The 16,381-nt window shown below is 38.0% G+C and overlaps 1 protein-coding gene across 3 annotated transcripts in view; it reads left to right on the plus strand.

The window, feature by feature from the left end:
* LOC112236942 (protein phosphatase 1 regulatory subunit 1A) overlaps positions 1 to 16,381 on the plus strand; it is a 68,938-nt gene that overhangs the window by 922 nt on the left and 51,635 nt on the right. The gene's annotated exons all lie outside the window — the stretch shown is intronic.

Raw genomic sequence — 16,381 nt, forward strand, 5'->3', positions numbered from 1 at the left:
AGGGGTCACAGGGATATGTAACCAGACTTCACAGCCTCTCAATTGTGTCCCTTCTGAGAGCTGTAGAGACATTCAATGTGTTGGGATCAATTAGTTATGACACGGGACTTTGTAGCCCCTACAGAGCAGAGTCCCCATTCTGTATAGGGCAAGGGACCTTTCGAAGGCTTTTACTGTGTTTCTGAAGCAAATAGTTGCAGTGATTTTCGTGCTATTACAGTTGCAGACTCCATGGTATTAGGAATTGTTACGTGTGAAATTACATGTTGAATGTTCAAAGAACAGATATCTTTTAAAGATTTATTTTTTTATTCAGCATTGATCTTCTTTTTTCAAGTTTTGCTCTTTATTCAAGTCAAATCAAATTGTATTGGTCACATACACATGGTTAGCAGATGTTAATGTGAGTGTAGCGCAATGCTTGTGCTTCTAGATCTGACCGTGCAGCAGTATCTAACAGGTAATATCTAACAATTACAAAACAAAAACCTAATATCTAACACATTCCACAACACAACCTAATACACACAATCTAGTAAAGGAATGAGATGAGAAAGTAGAAGTATAAAATATATGGATGAGCAGTGACAGAGCGGTAAATAGATAGTAAAGAATAGACAGTGAAGGATACGGTATACAGTATATACATATGAGATGAGTAATGTGAGATTGGTAAAAAAAAAATATGTAAAGTGGCATTATTAAAGTGACTAGTGTTCCATTTATTAACGTGGCCAATGAAATAAAGTCTGTTGGTAGGTAGCCACCTCTCTGTGCCATTGGTGGCTGTTTAACAATCTGATGGCCTTTTTCAATCTCTCTGTCCCAGCTTTGATGCACCTGTACAGACCTCACCTTCTGGATGGAAGCGGGGTGGACAGGTAGTGGGGTCAGGTGGTTATTGTCCTTGATGATCTTTATGGCCTTCCTGTGACATTGGGTGGTGTAGGTGTCCTGGAGGGCAGGTAGTTTGCCCCCGGTGATGTGTTGTCCAGACCGCACCACCCTCTGGAGAGCACACACACCACTGGTACCAAGAGAGAACGGTTGGTTAACGGTTGGTTAACAGTTGGTTAACGGTTGGTTAACGGCTGGTTAACGGTTGGTTAACGGTTGGTTAACGGCTGGTTAACGGCTGGTTAACGGTTGGTTAATGGCTGGTTAACGGCTGGTTAACGGTTGGTTAACGGTTGGTTAACGGCTGGTTAACGGTTGGTTAACGGTTGGTTAATGGCTGGTTAACGGCTGGTTAACTGTCTCCCTGGACTATTTGTCCTCAGCAACAGTACCGGTTAAAAGTTTGGACACATCGACTCATTCAAGGATTTTTCTTAATTTTTTACTATTTTATACATTGTAGAATAATAGTGAAGACATCAAAACTATGAAATAACACATATGAAATTATGTAGTAACCAAAAAAAAGAGTTAAAGAAAATCAAAATATATTTTATATTTCAGATTCTTTAAATTAGCCACTATTTGCTTTGATGACAGATTTGCACACTCTTGGCATTCTCTCAGGCAACATCGAGACTGAGTCATCTGACTAGTTAAGTATTGAGCGAGTCAATGGTACTTCCTGCTTTAGTTTTTACTTGTATGCGGGAATCAGGAGAATAGAGTTATGGTCAAATTTGCCAAGTGGAGGGCGAAGGAGAGCTTTGTACACGTCTCTGTGTGTGGATTAAATTCCTCTGCTTGCACATGTAACATGCTGGTAGAAATGTAGGTAAAACGGATTTAAGTTTCCCTGCATGAAATTCCCCAGCCACTAGGAGCGCTGCCTGTGGATTAGCATTTAAAAAAAATAGAATAGATAAGAATAGAATAGAAAATAATAGAGTAGAAAATAATAGAGTAGAATAGAAAATATTAGACTAGAAAATAATAGAATAGAACAAAAAATAATAGAACAGAATAGAAAATACTAGAATAGAATAGAAAATAATATATTATAAAACGATAGAATAGAAAAATAATAGAATAGAAAATAATAGAATGGAAAATAATAGAATAGAATAGAAAATAATAGAAAATAATAGAATAGAAAATAATAGAATAGAAAATAATCGATTAGAATAGAAAATAGAATAGAACAAAAAATAATAGAACAGAATAGAACATAATAGAATAGAATAGAAAATAATATATTATAAAATAATAGAATAGAAAATAATAGAATAGAAAATAATAGAATAGAAAATAATAGAATGGAAAATAATAGAATAGAATAGAAAATAATAGAATAGAAAATACTAGAATAGAAAATGACAGAATAGAATAGATAATGAAAGTAATAGAATAGAAAATACTAGAATAATGGAAAATAATAGAATAGAAAATAATAGAATGGAAACTAATAGAATAGAATTGAACATTTTAGAATATAATTTAAAATAATAGAATAGAAAATACTAGAATAGAAAATAACAGAATAGAATATAAAATTATAGAATAGAATATAAAATACTAGAATAGAATAGAAAATAATATATTATAAAATGATAGAATAGAAAAATAATAGAATAGAAAATAATAGAATGGAAAATAATAGAATAGAATAGAAAATATTAGAAAATAATAGAATAGAAAATAAAAGAATAGAAAATAATCGATTAGAATAGAAAATAGAATAGAACAAAAAATAATAGAACAGAATAGAACATAATAGAATAGAATAGAAAATAATATATTATAAAATAATAGAATAGAAAATAATAGAATAGAAAATAATAGAATAGAAAATAATAGAATGGAAAATAATAGAATAGAATAGAAAATAATAGAATAGAAAATACTAGAATAGAATAGAAAATAATAGAATAGAAAATACTAGAATAGAAAATGACAGAATAGAATAGATAATGAAAGTAATAGAAAAGAAAATACTAGAATATAATAGAAAATAATAGAGTAGAATAGAAAATATTAGACTAGAAAATAATAGAATAGAACAAAAAATAATAGAACAGAATAGAAAATACTAGAATAGAATAGAAAATAATATATTATAAAATGATAGAATAGAAAAATAATAGAATAGAAAATAATAGAATGGAAAATAATAGAATAGAATAGAAAATAATAGAATAGAAAATAATAGAATAGAAAATAATCGATTAGAATAGAAAATAGAATAGAACAAAAAATAATAGAACAGAATAGAACATAATAGAATAGAATAGAAAATAATATATTATAAAATAATAGAATAGAAAATAATAGAATAGAAAATAATAGAATAGAAAATAATAGAATGGAAAATAATAGAATAGAATAGAAAATAATAGAATAGAAAATACTAGAATAGAATAGAAAATAATAGAATAGAAAATAATAGAATACAAAATACTAGAATAGAAAATGACAGAATAGAATAGATAATGAAAGTAATAGAATAGAAAATACTAGAATATAATAGAAAATAATAGAATAGAAAATAATAGAATGGAAACTAATAGAATAGAATTGAACATTTTAGAATATAATTGAAAATAATAGAATAGAAAATACTAGAATAGAAAATAACAGAATATAATATAAAATTATAGAATAGAATATAAAATAATAGAATAGAGTAGAAAATAATAGAATATAAAATAATAGAATAGAGTAGAAAATAATAGAATATAAAATAATAGAATAGAATATAAAATAATAGAATAGAGTAGAAAATAATAGAATAGAAAATAATAGAATAGAGTAGAAAATAATAGAATAGAAAATAATAGAATAGAAAATAATAGAATAGAAAATAATAGAATAGAAAATAATAGAATGTAATAGAATAGAATAGATGGCCATTCGGGACACGGAAGTTAATACTGCATATTGGGGCTTTGGGTGCCTCACTGTCTGGACTGGTGGTACTGTAGTGAAGGAGACATCCCATTTCTTCCATGTGATAAATATAACATGAATAAGACAGAGAGAGTGTTTTCATTATGAATGAGAGAATGAGAGAGACGGATAACCAAAATAGAGCTACTCGACTTCATGCTGTCACATGCTGTCACATGCTGTCATGCTGACTCAGATGGAGCCGCTGGGACTTTACAGGGTGACAGTTATACAATGTTAGGCAGTGGCGCCCTTCATTCAGGGCAGTATATCTGTTATTTGTGGAGGTTGCCTTTTTTTGCATGCTATTTTGGCGTTAATATGTGTCACATATCAGTTTGCAAACAATGTAAAAAAAGATCTAAATATCTTTGAGTTAATAAAGCCTCCATTCACACATGGTCTCTTTTTTTCCTTTCTTGAGTAAGGTAGCTCTAAAATGCAGATGTTTCAGCCTATTTCAGTGGTTTCTGTGGTGGTGGGGCAGCCAGCGGAAAATAAGGGTTGCTAATGTTCTCTAGTTGCTCTGTGATTGGCTTAGTGTTCTGTCACTCATTGTGACACCACGTCACTGACAAATTTAAGGGTAGAGCTCAAGGTTATTGGCCACAGATAAAATTATGTCAAATCACGTTATATCTACACTAGCTTTGATTAGACTTTCAAAATCTTAGATAGCTGTCATCATCATGAATCAAGTCGACAGTCTACTGGCAAATCCATTTTAATCCTTGTCATATGAAGAGAAATAATGAAGAGAAATGACACATAAAACATATCGGTGCTCATCAGCCATTGGACATGAACATTACAAAACAACAATAAGTGGTTTGGAATGAATCAGTGGCCAACTGCAAGCATTGCAAGGCAATCATTAGCCTGCTATTCAGTGGAGTGGGTGTGTTGTCCCAATTCTCAGTTTAAAGGTCTCCTTTCCAGGCTTAAAATTATAAACACTCAACATTGGCCATGCTGCCAATCCAGCATAATTTGTGCAGGGCTCAAAACAACTATTGACTCAGAACTGGGAAATCTGACTTCAATGAGTTCAAGACAACTGGGAACGAGCTCTGACTGGGAAAATACGTTTCGAACGGTCATCCAACTCGGAATTGTAAGTCGGGAACTCTGGCCTCTTTCTAGAGCTCCGACCTGAAGATCACTGACGTCATCATGATTCGACCTTGTTTTTTTCAGAGTTCCCAGTTGTCTTGAAAGCACCATAAATCCAGAGAATAATTTATATGACAAAGTTTGATGACAAGTTTCCTGTTTAAGTGAGCACAGCACAATAAGGTAAGTCCAAAAATGTACGTCACGTTCACACCTTAGTTCCTTTGTTTTTGTCTTTGTTTTAGTATGGTCAAGGGCGTGAGTTGGGGTGGGCAGTCTGTTTGTTTTTCTATGTTGGTTTTTGAGTTCAGTCTAGTATGGTTCAGAGGCAGCTGTCAATTGTTGTCCCTGATTGAGAATCATACTTAGGTAGCCTGGGTTTCACTTTTGGTTTGTGGGTGTTTATTTTCCGTGTTTGTGTTTGAGCCACACGGGACTGTTTTGTTTGTTTCACGTTGTTATTTTGTATTTTGTAGTGTTTGTTTTTTAAAATATTAAAATGGACACATACCACGTTGCAAATAGGTCCGATCTGTCTTACTCCTCACCAGAGGAAGACGACGAACATTACAGTATTGTATGCTGCTACATAAATGATGTTATATATCAGGGAGATAGAGCGCATTCGGAAAGTTTTCAGACCCCTTGACTTTTTCAACATTTTGTTTCGTTACAGCTAGTCTAAAATGAATAAAATAAAAATAAATTCCTCATCAACCTACACACAATACGCCATAATGACATCACAATACCCCATAATGACATCTCAATACCCCATAATGACATCACGATACCCCATTATGACATCACGATACCCCATAATGACATCACGATACCCCATAATGACATCACGATACCCCATAATGACATCACGATACCCCATAATGACATCACGATACCCCATAATGACATCACGATACCCCGTAATGACATCACAATACCCCGTAATGACATCACAATACCCCATAATGACATCACAATAACCCATAATGACATCACAATACCCCATAATGACATCACAATACCCCATAATGACATCACAATACCCCATAATGACATCACAATACCCCATAATGACATCACAATACCCCATAATGACATCACAATACCCCATAATGACAAAGTGAAAAAAGGTTTAATACATTATTGCAAATGTACTAACTATAAAATACTAAATACCTTATTTACGTAAGTATTCAGACCCTTTGCTATGGGACTTGAAATTGAGCTCACCACAGGTGCATCCTGTTTCTATCCTTGAGATGTTTATACAACTTGATTGGAGTCCACCTGTGGTAAATTCAATTAATTGGACATGATTTGGAAAGGCACACACCTGTCTATATAAAGGTCCCACAGTTGACAGTGCATGTTAGAACAAAAACCAAGCCATGAGGTCAAAGGAATTGTCAGTTGTGCCTCTGGAGAAGGGTGCATCATTCTTAAATGGAATTCTTAAATGGAAGAAGTTTGGAACCACCAACACTCTTCCTAGAGCTGGCCGCCCGGCCAAACTGATCAATCAAGGGAGAAGGGCCTTGGTCAGGGAGGTGATTAGAAGTAGTGATAGGAGAGATTAACAGTAGTGTTAGGATAGATTAACAGTAGTGTTAGGATAGATTAACAGTAGTGTTAGGATAGATTAACAGTAGTGTTAGGATAGATTAACAGTAGTGTTAGGATAGATTAACAGTAGTGTTAGGATAGATTAACAGTAGTGATAGGATAGATTAGTAGTAGTGTTAGGATAGATTAACAGTAGTGTTAGGATAGATTAACAGTAGTGTTAGGATAGATTAACAGTAGTGATAGGATAGATTAACAGTAGTGTTAGGATAGATTAACAGTAGTGTTAGGATAGATTAACAGTAGTGTTAGGATAGATTAACAGTAGTGTTAGGATAGATTAACAGTAGTGTTGGGATAGATTAACAGTAGTGTTAGGATAGATTAACAGTAGTGATAGGATAGATTAACAGTAGTGATAGGATAGATTAACAGTAGTGTTAGGATAGATTAACAGTAGTTTTAGGATAGATTAACAGTAGTGTTAGGATAGATTAACAGTAGTGTTAGGATAGATTAACAGTAGTGTTAGGATAGATTAACAGTAGTGTTAGGATAGATTAACAGTAGTGTTAGGATAGATTAGTAGTAGTGTTAGGATAGATTAACAGTAGTGTTAGGATAGATTAACAGTAGTGTTAGGATAGATTAACAGTAGTGTTAGGATAGATTAACAGTAGTGTTAGGATAGATTAACAGTAGTGTTAGGATAGATTAGTAGTAGTGTTAGGATAGATTAACAGTAGTGTTAGGATAGATTAGTAGTAGTGTTAGGATAGATTAACATCCGGTGAAAGTGCAGAGAGCCACATCAAATAACAGAAATACTCATCATAAACATTGATGAAAGATACAATTGTTAAACACACAATTAAAGATAAACTTCTCCTTAATGCAACCACTGTGTCAGATTTCAAAAAGGTTTTACGGTAAAAGCACACCATGCAATCATGTTAGGTCAGCGCCTAGCCACAGAAAAACATACAGCCATTTCCCAACCAAGGAGAGGTGTCACAAAACTCAGAATTAGCGTTATAAATATTTACTTCCCTTCATGATCTTCTTCGGAATCCCATTTCCACAATAAATGTTTGTTTTGTTCGATGAAGTCCATAATTTATGTCCAAATACCTCCTTTTTGTTTGCGAGTTTAGTTCACAAATCCAAATTCACAAGGCGCAGGCACCTAGTTCAGACGAAAAGTCAAAACAGTTCCATTACAGTTCGTAGAAACATGTCAAACGATGTATATAATCAATCTTGTTTTTACCATAAATCTTCAATAATATTCCAACCGGACAATTCCTTTGTCTTTAGAAATGAAAAGGAACGGAGCTCGCTCTCACGCCGCACGCGTGACTTATGGCATTCTGCCAGACCCGTGATTCAAACAGCTCTTATTCGATCCCCCTTCATAGTAGAAGCCTGAAACAAAGTTATAAAGACTGTTTACATCTAGTGGAAGCCTTTGGAAGTGTTAGGATAGATTAACAGTAGTGTTAGGATAGATTAGTAGTAGTGCTAGGATAAATTAGTAGTAATGTTAGGATAGATTAGTAGCTGACAAACCTCCTGGCATTAACAACTTAGATGGAAAGCTACTGAGGATGGTAGCTGACTCTATAGCCAATCATGTCTGTCGTATTTTTAATATGAGCCTAGAGGTAAGTCTTTGTCCTCAGTCCTGGAGGGAAGCCAAAGTAATTCCACTACCCAAGAGTGGTAAAGGGGAATTTTACTGGTTCGAACAGCAGCCCTAAACTTGCTGCCAGCAAACTGCTGGAAAAAATTGTGTTTGAAAAAATACAATGCTATTTCTCTGTAAACAAATTAACAACAGGCTTTCAGCATGCTTATATAGAATGGCACTCAACATGTGCTGACTTCACAGACAAAAATGATAAATTGATAAATTGATAATAAGATGAATTGTACTGTTAGACTTCAGTGCAGATTTTAATATTGTTGACCATAACATGTTGTTGAAAAAACGTAAGTGCTATGTGTCACGCCTTGGTCTTAGTATTTTGTGTTTTCTTTAATTATTTGTTCAGGCCAGGGTGTGACATGGGTTTATTGTGTTGTCGTATTGGGTTTTTTGTAGGCATTGGGATTTTGGCTGATTAGGGGTGTGTCTAGCATAGGTTTGGCTGCCTGAGGCGGTTCTCAATCAGAGTCAGGTGATTCTCGTTGTCTCTGATTGGGAACCATATTTAGGTAGCCTGGGTTTCACTGTGTATTTTGTGGGTGATTGTTCCTGTCTCTGTGTAGTGTTCACCAGATAGGCTGTAATTAGGTTTTCACGTTTCGTTTGTTGTTTTTTGTATTTATTTAGTTATTTCATGTATCGCTATTTTTTCATTAAAGAACATGAGTAACCACCACGCTGCATTTTGGTCCGACTCTCCTTCGACGGAAGAAAGCCGTTACACTATGGCTTTCAACCTCTGGTATATTGTGGATTCAGAGCTATCTATTCAATGGAGCTCAAAGGGTTTTCTTTAGTGGAAGCGTCTCCAATATCAAACATGTAAAGTGTGGTGTACCGCAGGGCAGCTCTCTAGGCCCTCTACTTTCACTAATGACCTGCCACTGGCATTAAACAAAGCATGTGTGTCCATGTATGCTGAGGATTCAACCATACACGCATCAGCAACCACAGCTAATGAAGTCACTGATTTTCTTTTTTTTTACTACCTTTATTTAACTAGGCAAGTCAGTTAAGAACAATTCTTATTTTCAATGACGGCCTAGGAACAGCAGGTTAACTGCCTTGTTCAGAGGCAGAACAACAGATTTTTACCTTGTCAGCTCAGGGATTCAATCTTGTAACCTTTCTGTTACTAGTCCAATGCTCTAACCACTAGGCTACCCTGCCGCCCCTTGACGAAGAGTTGCAGTCTGTTTTGGAGTGGGTAGCCAGTAATAAACTGGTCCTGAACATCTCTAAAACTAAGAGCATTGTATTTGGTACACATCATTACTTATTAAGTGCTAGACCTCAGCCGAATCTGGTAATGAATGATGTGGCTGTTGAACAAGTTGAGGAGACTAAATTACTTGGTGTTACCTTAGATTGTAAACTGTCATGGTCAAAACATATAGATTCAATGGTTGTAAAGATGGGGAGAGGTCTGTCCGTAATAAAGAGATGCTCTGCTTTTTTGACACCACACTCTAAAAAACAAGTTCTGCAGGCCCTAGCTTTGTCTAATCTTGATTATTGTCCAGTCGTGTGGTCCAGTGCTGCAAGTAAAGACCTAGTTAAGCTGCAGCTTGCCCAGAACAGAGTGGCACGTGTTGCTCTTAATTGTAATCAGAGGGCTGATATAAATACTATGCATGCCAGTCTCTCTTGGCTAAGAATTGAGGAGAGACTGACTGCATCACTTCTTTTTATAAGAAACAATGTGTTGAAAATCCCAAACTGTTTGCATAGTCAACTTACACACAGCTCTGACACACACACTTATCCCACCAGACATGCCACTAGAGGTCTTTCCATAGTCCCCCAATCCAGAACAAATTCAAGAAAACATACAGTATTATATAGAGCCCTTAACCATTTCACAATCAACTTTTACCAGTTGATGTAGACACAAATAAAATATTTTTTTTTCATGACAATTTTTCTGAAATACGTGCATATATTGGTTTCACTTCAGGACCAGACTTTTCCAGAGCAGATTGTGGATAAATACTTTTAAAAATCTTTATAATACTGAAGACATGCATTTTTGGCAAATTCATTCAAATAAAATATGATATAGAATAGAAAAAATGACAGAATATCAACAATTCTCAATTGGAAAGTCTGGAGAATATATCTAAGGATAACCACAGACCATTTGGTGTAAATGCAGACGATTCTGAAGCTGAAAACAATTAGTTGGCATGTCTGACTTCCGGGGAAATGTTAGTTAAAGACAAGTACACTAAATTAAGACCACCAAGTGCCAAAAGCCTATTTAGAAGCAATCACAATCTCTTCAGAATAAGTTCATTAAATGTAGTCCAGTATGTAACATTGTCTATGAAATGGGCTTTGAAATTCTGTGTAATTCAATCTAGTGAGCTTTGAAATGATTGATGTATGTCAATTTTAAAGTTGTTAAAAAGAAGAAAATGCTTTTAGATGGTAGTATGATAATCTATCATTTTCATTGTTTTAGATATTTTTGTGTACTTTTGAAAATACTAATATTAACGGACCAAAATACCAAGAATTCTCAAAATTGATAGGCAGATGCAAAAAAAATGTCATTTCAGCCAGTGGTGCTGAAAAGTATTTCTACATTTCATTGTGGAGTGTCTCAGTGTGGAGCAGCAGCAGAATTACAGTGTCTCAGTGTGGAGCAGCAGCAGAATTACAGTGTCTCAGTGTGGAGCAGCAGCAGAATTACAGTGTCTCAGTGTGGAGCAGCAGCAGAATTACAGTGTCTCAGTGTGGAGCAGCAGCAGAATTACAGTGTCTCAGTGTGGAGCAGCAGCAGAATTACAGTGTCTCAGTGTGGAGCAGCAGCAGAATTACAGTGTTTCAGTGTCCGTCTCTGTTTTTCTGTGAGCCCTGTTGTACCTTGACATACCACAGTTTGATACTGTAGGTCAGGCTCTGGAGAGAAGCAGCATTCACTGTCCATCAAGCTATATTTCTAGGGGTGGAGTCCTGTAGATGGAGTCCTGGGGATGGGTCCTGGGGGATGGAGTTCTGGTGGTTGGAGTCCTATGGTTTGAAGTCCTGGGAATGGAGTCCTGTGGTTTGAAGTCCTGGGAATGGAGTCCTGTGGTTTGAAGTCCTGGGGGATCGTGTTCTGGGGATGGAGTCCTGGGGGATGGAGTCCTGGGGGATGGAGTCCTGGGGGATGGAGTCCTGGGGGATGGGGTCCTGGGGGATGGGGTCCTGGGGGATGGAGTCCTGGGGATGGAGTTCTGGGGGATAGAGTCCTGGGGGATGGAGTCCTGGGGGATGGAGTTCTGGGGTGGAGTTCTGGGGGATGGGGTCCTGGGGGATGGAGTTTTGGGGGATGGAGTTCTGGGGGATGGAGTTCTGGGGGATGGGGTCCTGGGGGATGGAGTTCTGGGGGATGGAGTTCTGGGGATGGAGTTCTGGGGATGGGGTCCTGGGGGATGGAGTTCTGGGGATGGAGTTCTGGGGATGGAGTCCTTGGGATGGAGTTCTGGGGATGGAGTCCTGGGGGATGGAGTTCTGGGGATGAAGTTCTGGGGATGTAGTTCTGGGGATGGAGGGTGGAGTTAATATGATGAATTGCTGCATTTATAGGTAATGTAACTCCATTAAGGACTTTGGTAGGCTTGAGTAAACGTCATCCCCATTATTCTGTATTTTATAAGCTGATGTCTAGACATATCTTCGTCCCTAGCCGGGAACATTACTGTTAATTTCTATTGCTTCTGGGAGGCAGTTCTGGAAATATCAGGTCAGAGATACTGTGTTGGCTAAAACACCACTCATCTGTCCTACATTTAAAAAGATTCTGGAAGCAAATCTGTTTTAGTAAGTTTGTATGGTTTTATTACTGTAACTGAAATGCATGCAAGTCCTCATGATCTATTCTTAGCATCTGCAATACTGAGAGATGCCAGGACTTTACACAATAACCATATACTAATATGTACAACAGATATCTATGTCTCCTTTGACTGAAATTGTATTGCAACTGCACTTCCTGGTGCCCAGTAAAATATGGTTCTTGTTAATTGTAGGATACAGAAATATAGCCTGTGCAAATGTTGTATGAGCTAATGTTATTTTGATATCTATACAGATAGGAATGAAGGTAAACCACAGTAGTGATAGTGTTGGATGTGTCTGAAGACTAGCTGCAGACTGCAGACTAGCCTTGTCCTCTGACAAACCTCCCTGTTGATTCACCTTGAGATTAATTTCAAATCAAATCAAACTTTATTTGTTACATGTGGTAGACTTTACCGTGAAATGCTTACTTACCAGCCCCTAGCCAACAGTGCAGTTCAAGAAGAGTTAAGAAAATATTTACCAAATAAACTGAAGTCAAAAATAATAAAAGGTAACACAATAAAACAAAAATAACGAGGCTATATACAGGGGGTACAGGTACAGAGTCAGTGTGCGAGGGTACATGTTAGTTAAGGAAATATGTACATGTAGGTATGGGTGAAGTGACTATTGTCATGACTGTCCTGATCAGGTCAGGTTACAGGAGACCACAGCCCTACAGATTATCTATCAACCCCAACAGAGGAGGAGAGATCTAGGGGTCTGAAGATGTGGGGGGTTTTATGACCCCTCACGCCCCTGGTAAATCTCATGCCACAGACACATTCCTTTGTCCTGTTACTATGGAGAACCAGCCTCAGAACATTAAACATGAAATAAAGGGACTTTGGAACAATGGTTTCCGTCAGTCACTATGGTGGTCATGATGATAGATTGAATATGAAAATGTATGGAATTTTTGTTTTGTTATTAAAGGTTAATAGACGACGTTATTACGAAAAAATTGTAACGTGAAGAGTTTTCCTGGTATATGTTTGATGTTTATACATTGTACGTTGTATGGAAAATATCCAAATCAAAGAGAATGTTTGGGGAAGATGAAATGTGAAGTTAGTTGTCTAAAATTGGATTTAAGTAAAATCTAGACCTTGCCCTCTTAACTTGGTACGCCCAGAGAATTGCCCTAAAGGCGGTTACGCCCACTTCTGACCCAAGGGTATAAAACCTGTGAGTAAAGAATTTCCAGGGAAGAGTACATGACCCAAGCTGCAGCCAAGGTCTAAAAAGTCAACGAACCCAGAACGCAACACAAGTTTGAAGACAAAGAAATCCTTTTCTACCCAAGCTATGGATGAGTAGCTGTGTCGAAGTGGGTGAATTCAAGCCGGACCCCCTTAGCATCCAATCCCAGCGAATCATGGTATCTAAAAGGTTTCATTTCTATGCTGTGAGCTCTGAGCTACAGAGCTGTCTGTCCTCAGAAGACCCCCTTCCAGAGCAAAGGGTGAGGGAACAGACTCCTAAGCCAAAAGGACACTGACATCGGGAGGACGATCAAAGAGGTGTGCAGGAGAAGTGCGTCATCGAGCAGCTGAAGGGTCCCCTGAACGGTCCAAGCAGAGAATCCTCGGAGGTCTACCCCACGTAATTGCATCATTATATTCTGACCCATAAGAGTGGCAGTTTGGGGCAAGGCTAGAGTTAGAATAGCATAGCTGACAAATTCACCCAAATGTATTTTTCTCTCATGTACTTTCTGTTTTTCTCTCTTTTTTCTCTCTTTCTCTCTTTGAAATCCCCATTTTGGGTAACACAGTGTGTTGGCCCGTTATGCTAAGTTCTAATCAATAGCCTCTAATGTGTTTGTCTATGTGTATCTTTTATCATCATTTTAGCTTTTAAGTAAATAAATATTCAACTAAGATTGGTGTGGTACGAACTCATTGGTGAGACCCGGGTCCGTGCAGATTCACGGGCTATACGACGTTCAGAACGAGATTGTAAGAGGTAACTGGTTAATTAGCGGCTGTTGTAAAATCGATATTCTGATATTCTTTGAGTTCATTTGGGAAATAGAAACTCAATAAAAATGAGTTTTCCCATGGTGCCCCAGGTTAATGAGTTAATAATTGCTTGATTCAGTTGATCACGCAATTAGAAACTTGTAATCATTCGATGAGCATCAGTCGTCACATTAACTAACACAACGTCACGACACTATGCATAGATAATAAACAGCGAGTAGCAGCAGTGTACAAAACAAATGGACAGGGAGGGGTCCATGTAAATAGTCCAGTGGCCATTTGATTAATTGTTCAGCAGTCTTATGGCTTGGGGGTAGAAGCTGTTAAGGAGCCTTTTGGTCCTAGACTTGGCGTGCCGTAGCAGAGAAAACAGTCCATTACTTGGGTGACTGGAGTCTCTGACAATTCTCTGGGCTTTCCTCTGATACCTCCTGGCGTATAGGTCAAGGATGGCAGAAAGCTTGGCCCCACTGATGTACTGGGCTGTATGCACTACCCTCTGTAGCGCCTTACGGTCAGATGCCAAGCAGTTGCCATACCAGGAGGTGATGCAGCCAGTCAGGATGCTCTCGATGGTGCAGCTGTAAAACCTTTTGAAGATCTGAGGACCCATGCCAAATCTTTTCAGTCTCCTGAGGGGGAAAATGTTTTTTCGTGCCCTCTCCACGACTGCCTTGGTGTGCTTGGACAATGATAGATTTGTTGGTGATGTGGACACCAAGGACCTTGAAACTCTCGACCCGCTCCACTACAGCCCCTTTGATATTAGCTTTGTGAATGTTTACCTGTTTTTAAGGTCTTGCTCACATCGGCTACCGAGAGCATTATCACACAGTCATCCAGAACAGCTGGTGCTCTCGTGCATGCTTCAGTGTTGTTTGCCTCGACGCAAGCATCAAAGAAATTGAACTCGTCTGGTAGGCTTGCGTCACTGCGCAGCTCGCGTCTGAGTTTCCCTTTTTAGTCTGTAATAGTTTTCAAGCCCTGCCACATCTGATGAGCGCCAGAGCCGGTGTAGTAGGATTCAATCTTAATCCTGTATTGACACTTGTTTGATGGTTCATCTGAGCGCATAGAGGGATTTTTTATGCGCGTCCGGATTAGTTTCCCGCTCCTTAAAAGTGGAAGCTCTAGCCTTTAGCTCAATGTGGATGTTGCCTGTAATCCATGGCTTCTGGTTGGGATATGTATATCGGAGCGATGCGTAGGGTGTTTGCCTTTCATGCTTGTGACCCGGGTTTGCTTCCCTGTTCTGCCATTCACTACAGTATCCATAGCACAATGAGATTTAATTATTACTGTAAGTCTAGTAAACTGTAACCCTGCTATTGACCCAGCTCTGTGTAACTGATCAAACTCTGTGCTGCTAAACCATCACTGTGCTACTGAACCAACTCTCTGCTACTGAATCAGCTCTATAATACTGAACCAGCTCTCTGCTTCTGAACCAGCTATGTTCTACTGAACAAACTCTGTGTTACTGAACCAGCTCTATGGTACTGAACCAGCTCTGTGCTACTAAACTGTCGGTGTACTACTAAACCATTTGTGTGCTACTGAACCAACCCTGTGCTACTGAACCAGCTCCATAATACTGAACCAGCTCTATGGTACTGAACCAGCTCTGTGCTACTAAACCATCTGTGTGCTACTAAACCATTTGTGTGCTTCTAAACCAGCTCTGTGATAATGAACCAGCTCCATAATACTGAACCAGCTCTATGATACTGAACCAGCTCTGTGCTACTGAACCAGCTCTGTGCTACTGAACCAGCTCTATAATACTGAACCAGCTCTGTGCTACTGAACCAGCCATGTGCTACTGTTCTGTTGTACACCTCTGATCCTGAGCGTCATAGAGAAGAAGGATTTCTGTCAGGGCGGAAAAAGAGACAGAGGCAGGAGAGTCCCAAAAACATCCCTATTCCCTTTATACTGCATGGGCCCTGGTCTGAAGTAGCTCAGTACTAGCCGTTGGGCCCTGGTCTGAAGTAGCTCACTACTAGCCTATGGGCCCTGGTCAAAAGTAGTGCCCTATATAGGGACTAGGGTTCAATTTGGGATGAGAACTCAGACTCACTGCTGGCCCTCAAAAGACCATGAATAATTTGGATAATTCAAAGTTGAACAAGGCCGCTGTTACAAGGACAGGTCTATGAATAGTTCTATGTGATGGCTGTAGAAAGATGTTAGAACAGTCCCTGTTTCATACAATATAGAGCAATAGATGAAACATCCCAAGGCATGCTGTAGAGGGATGGTATTTTGTTATTTGGTGAAATTCAGACCAAACTATACCAGACTGTATGAATCGGAGAGAGAAGCACGGACTGACATG

This window comes from Oncorhynchus tshawytscha, linkage group LG02 (assembly GCF_018296145.1).
Source record: "Oncorhynchus tshawytscha isolate Ot180627B linkage group LG02, Otsh_v2.0, whole genome shotgun sequence".
Lineage (NCBI taxonomy): Eukaryota > Metazoa > Chordata > Actinopteri > Salmoniformes > Salmonidae > Oncorhynchus > Oncorhynchus tshawytscha.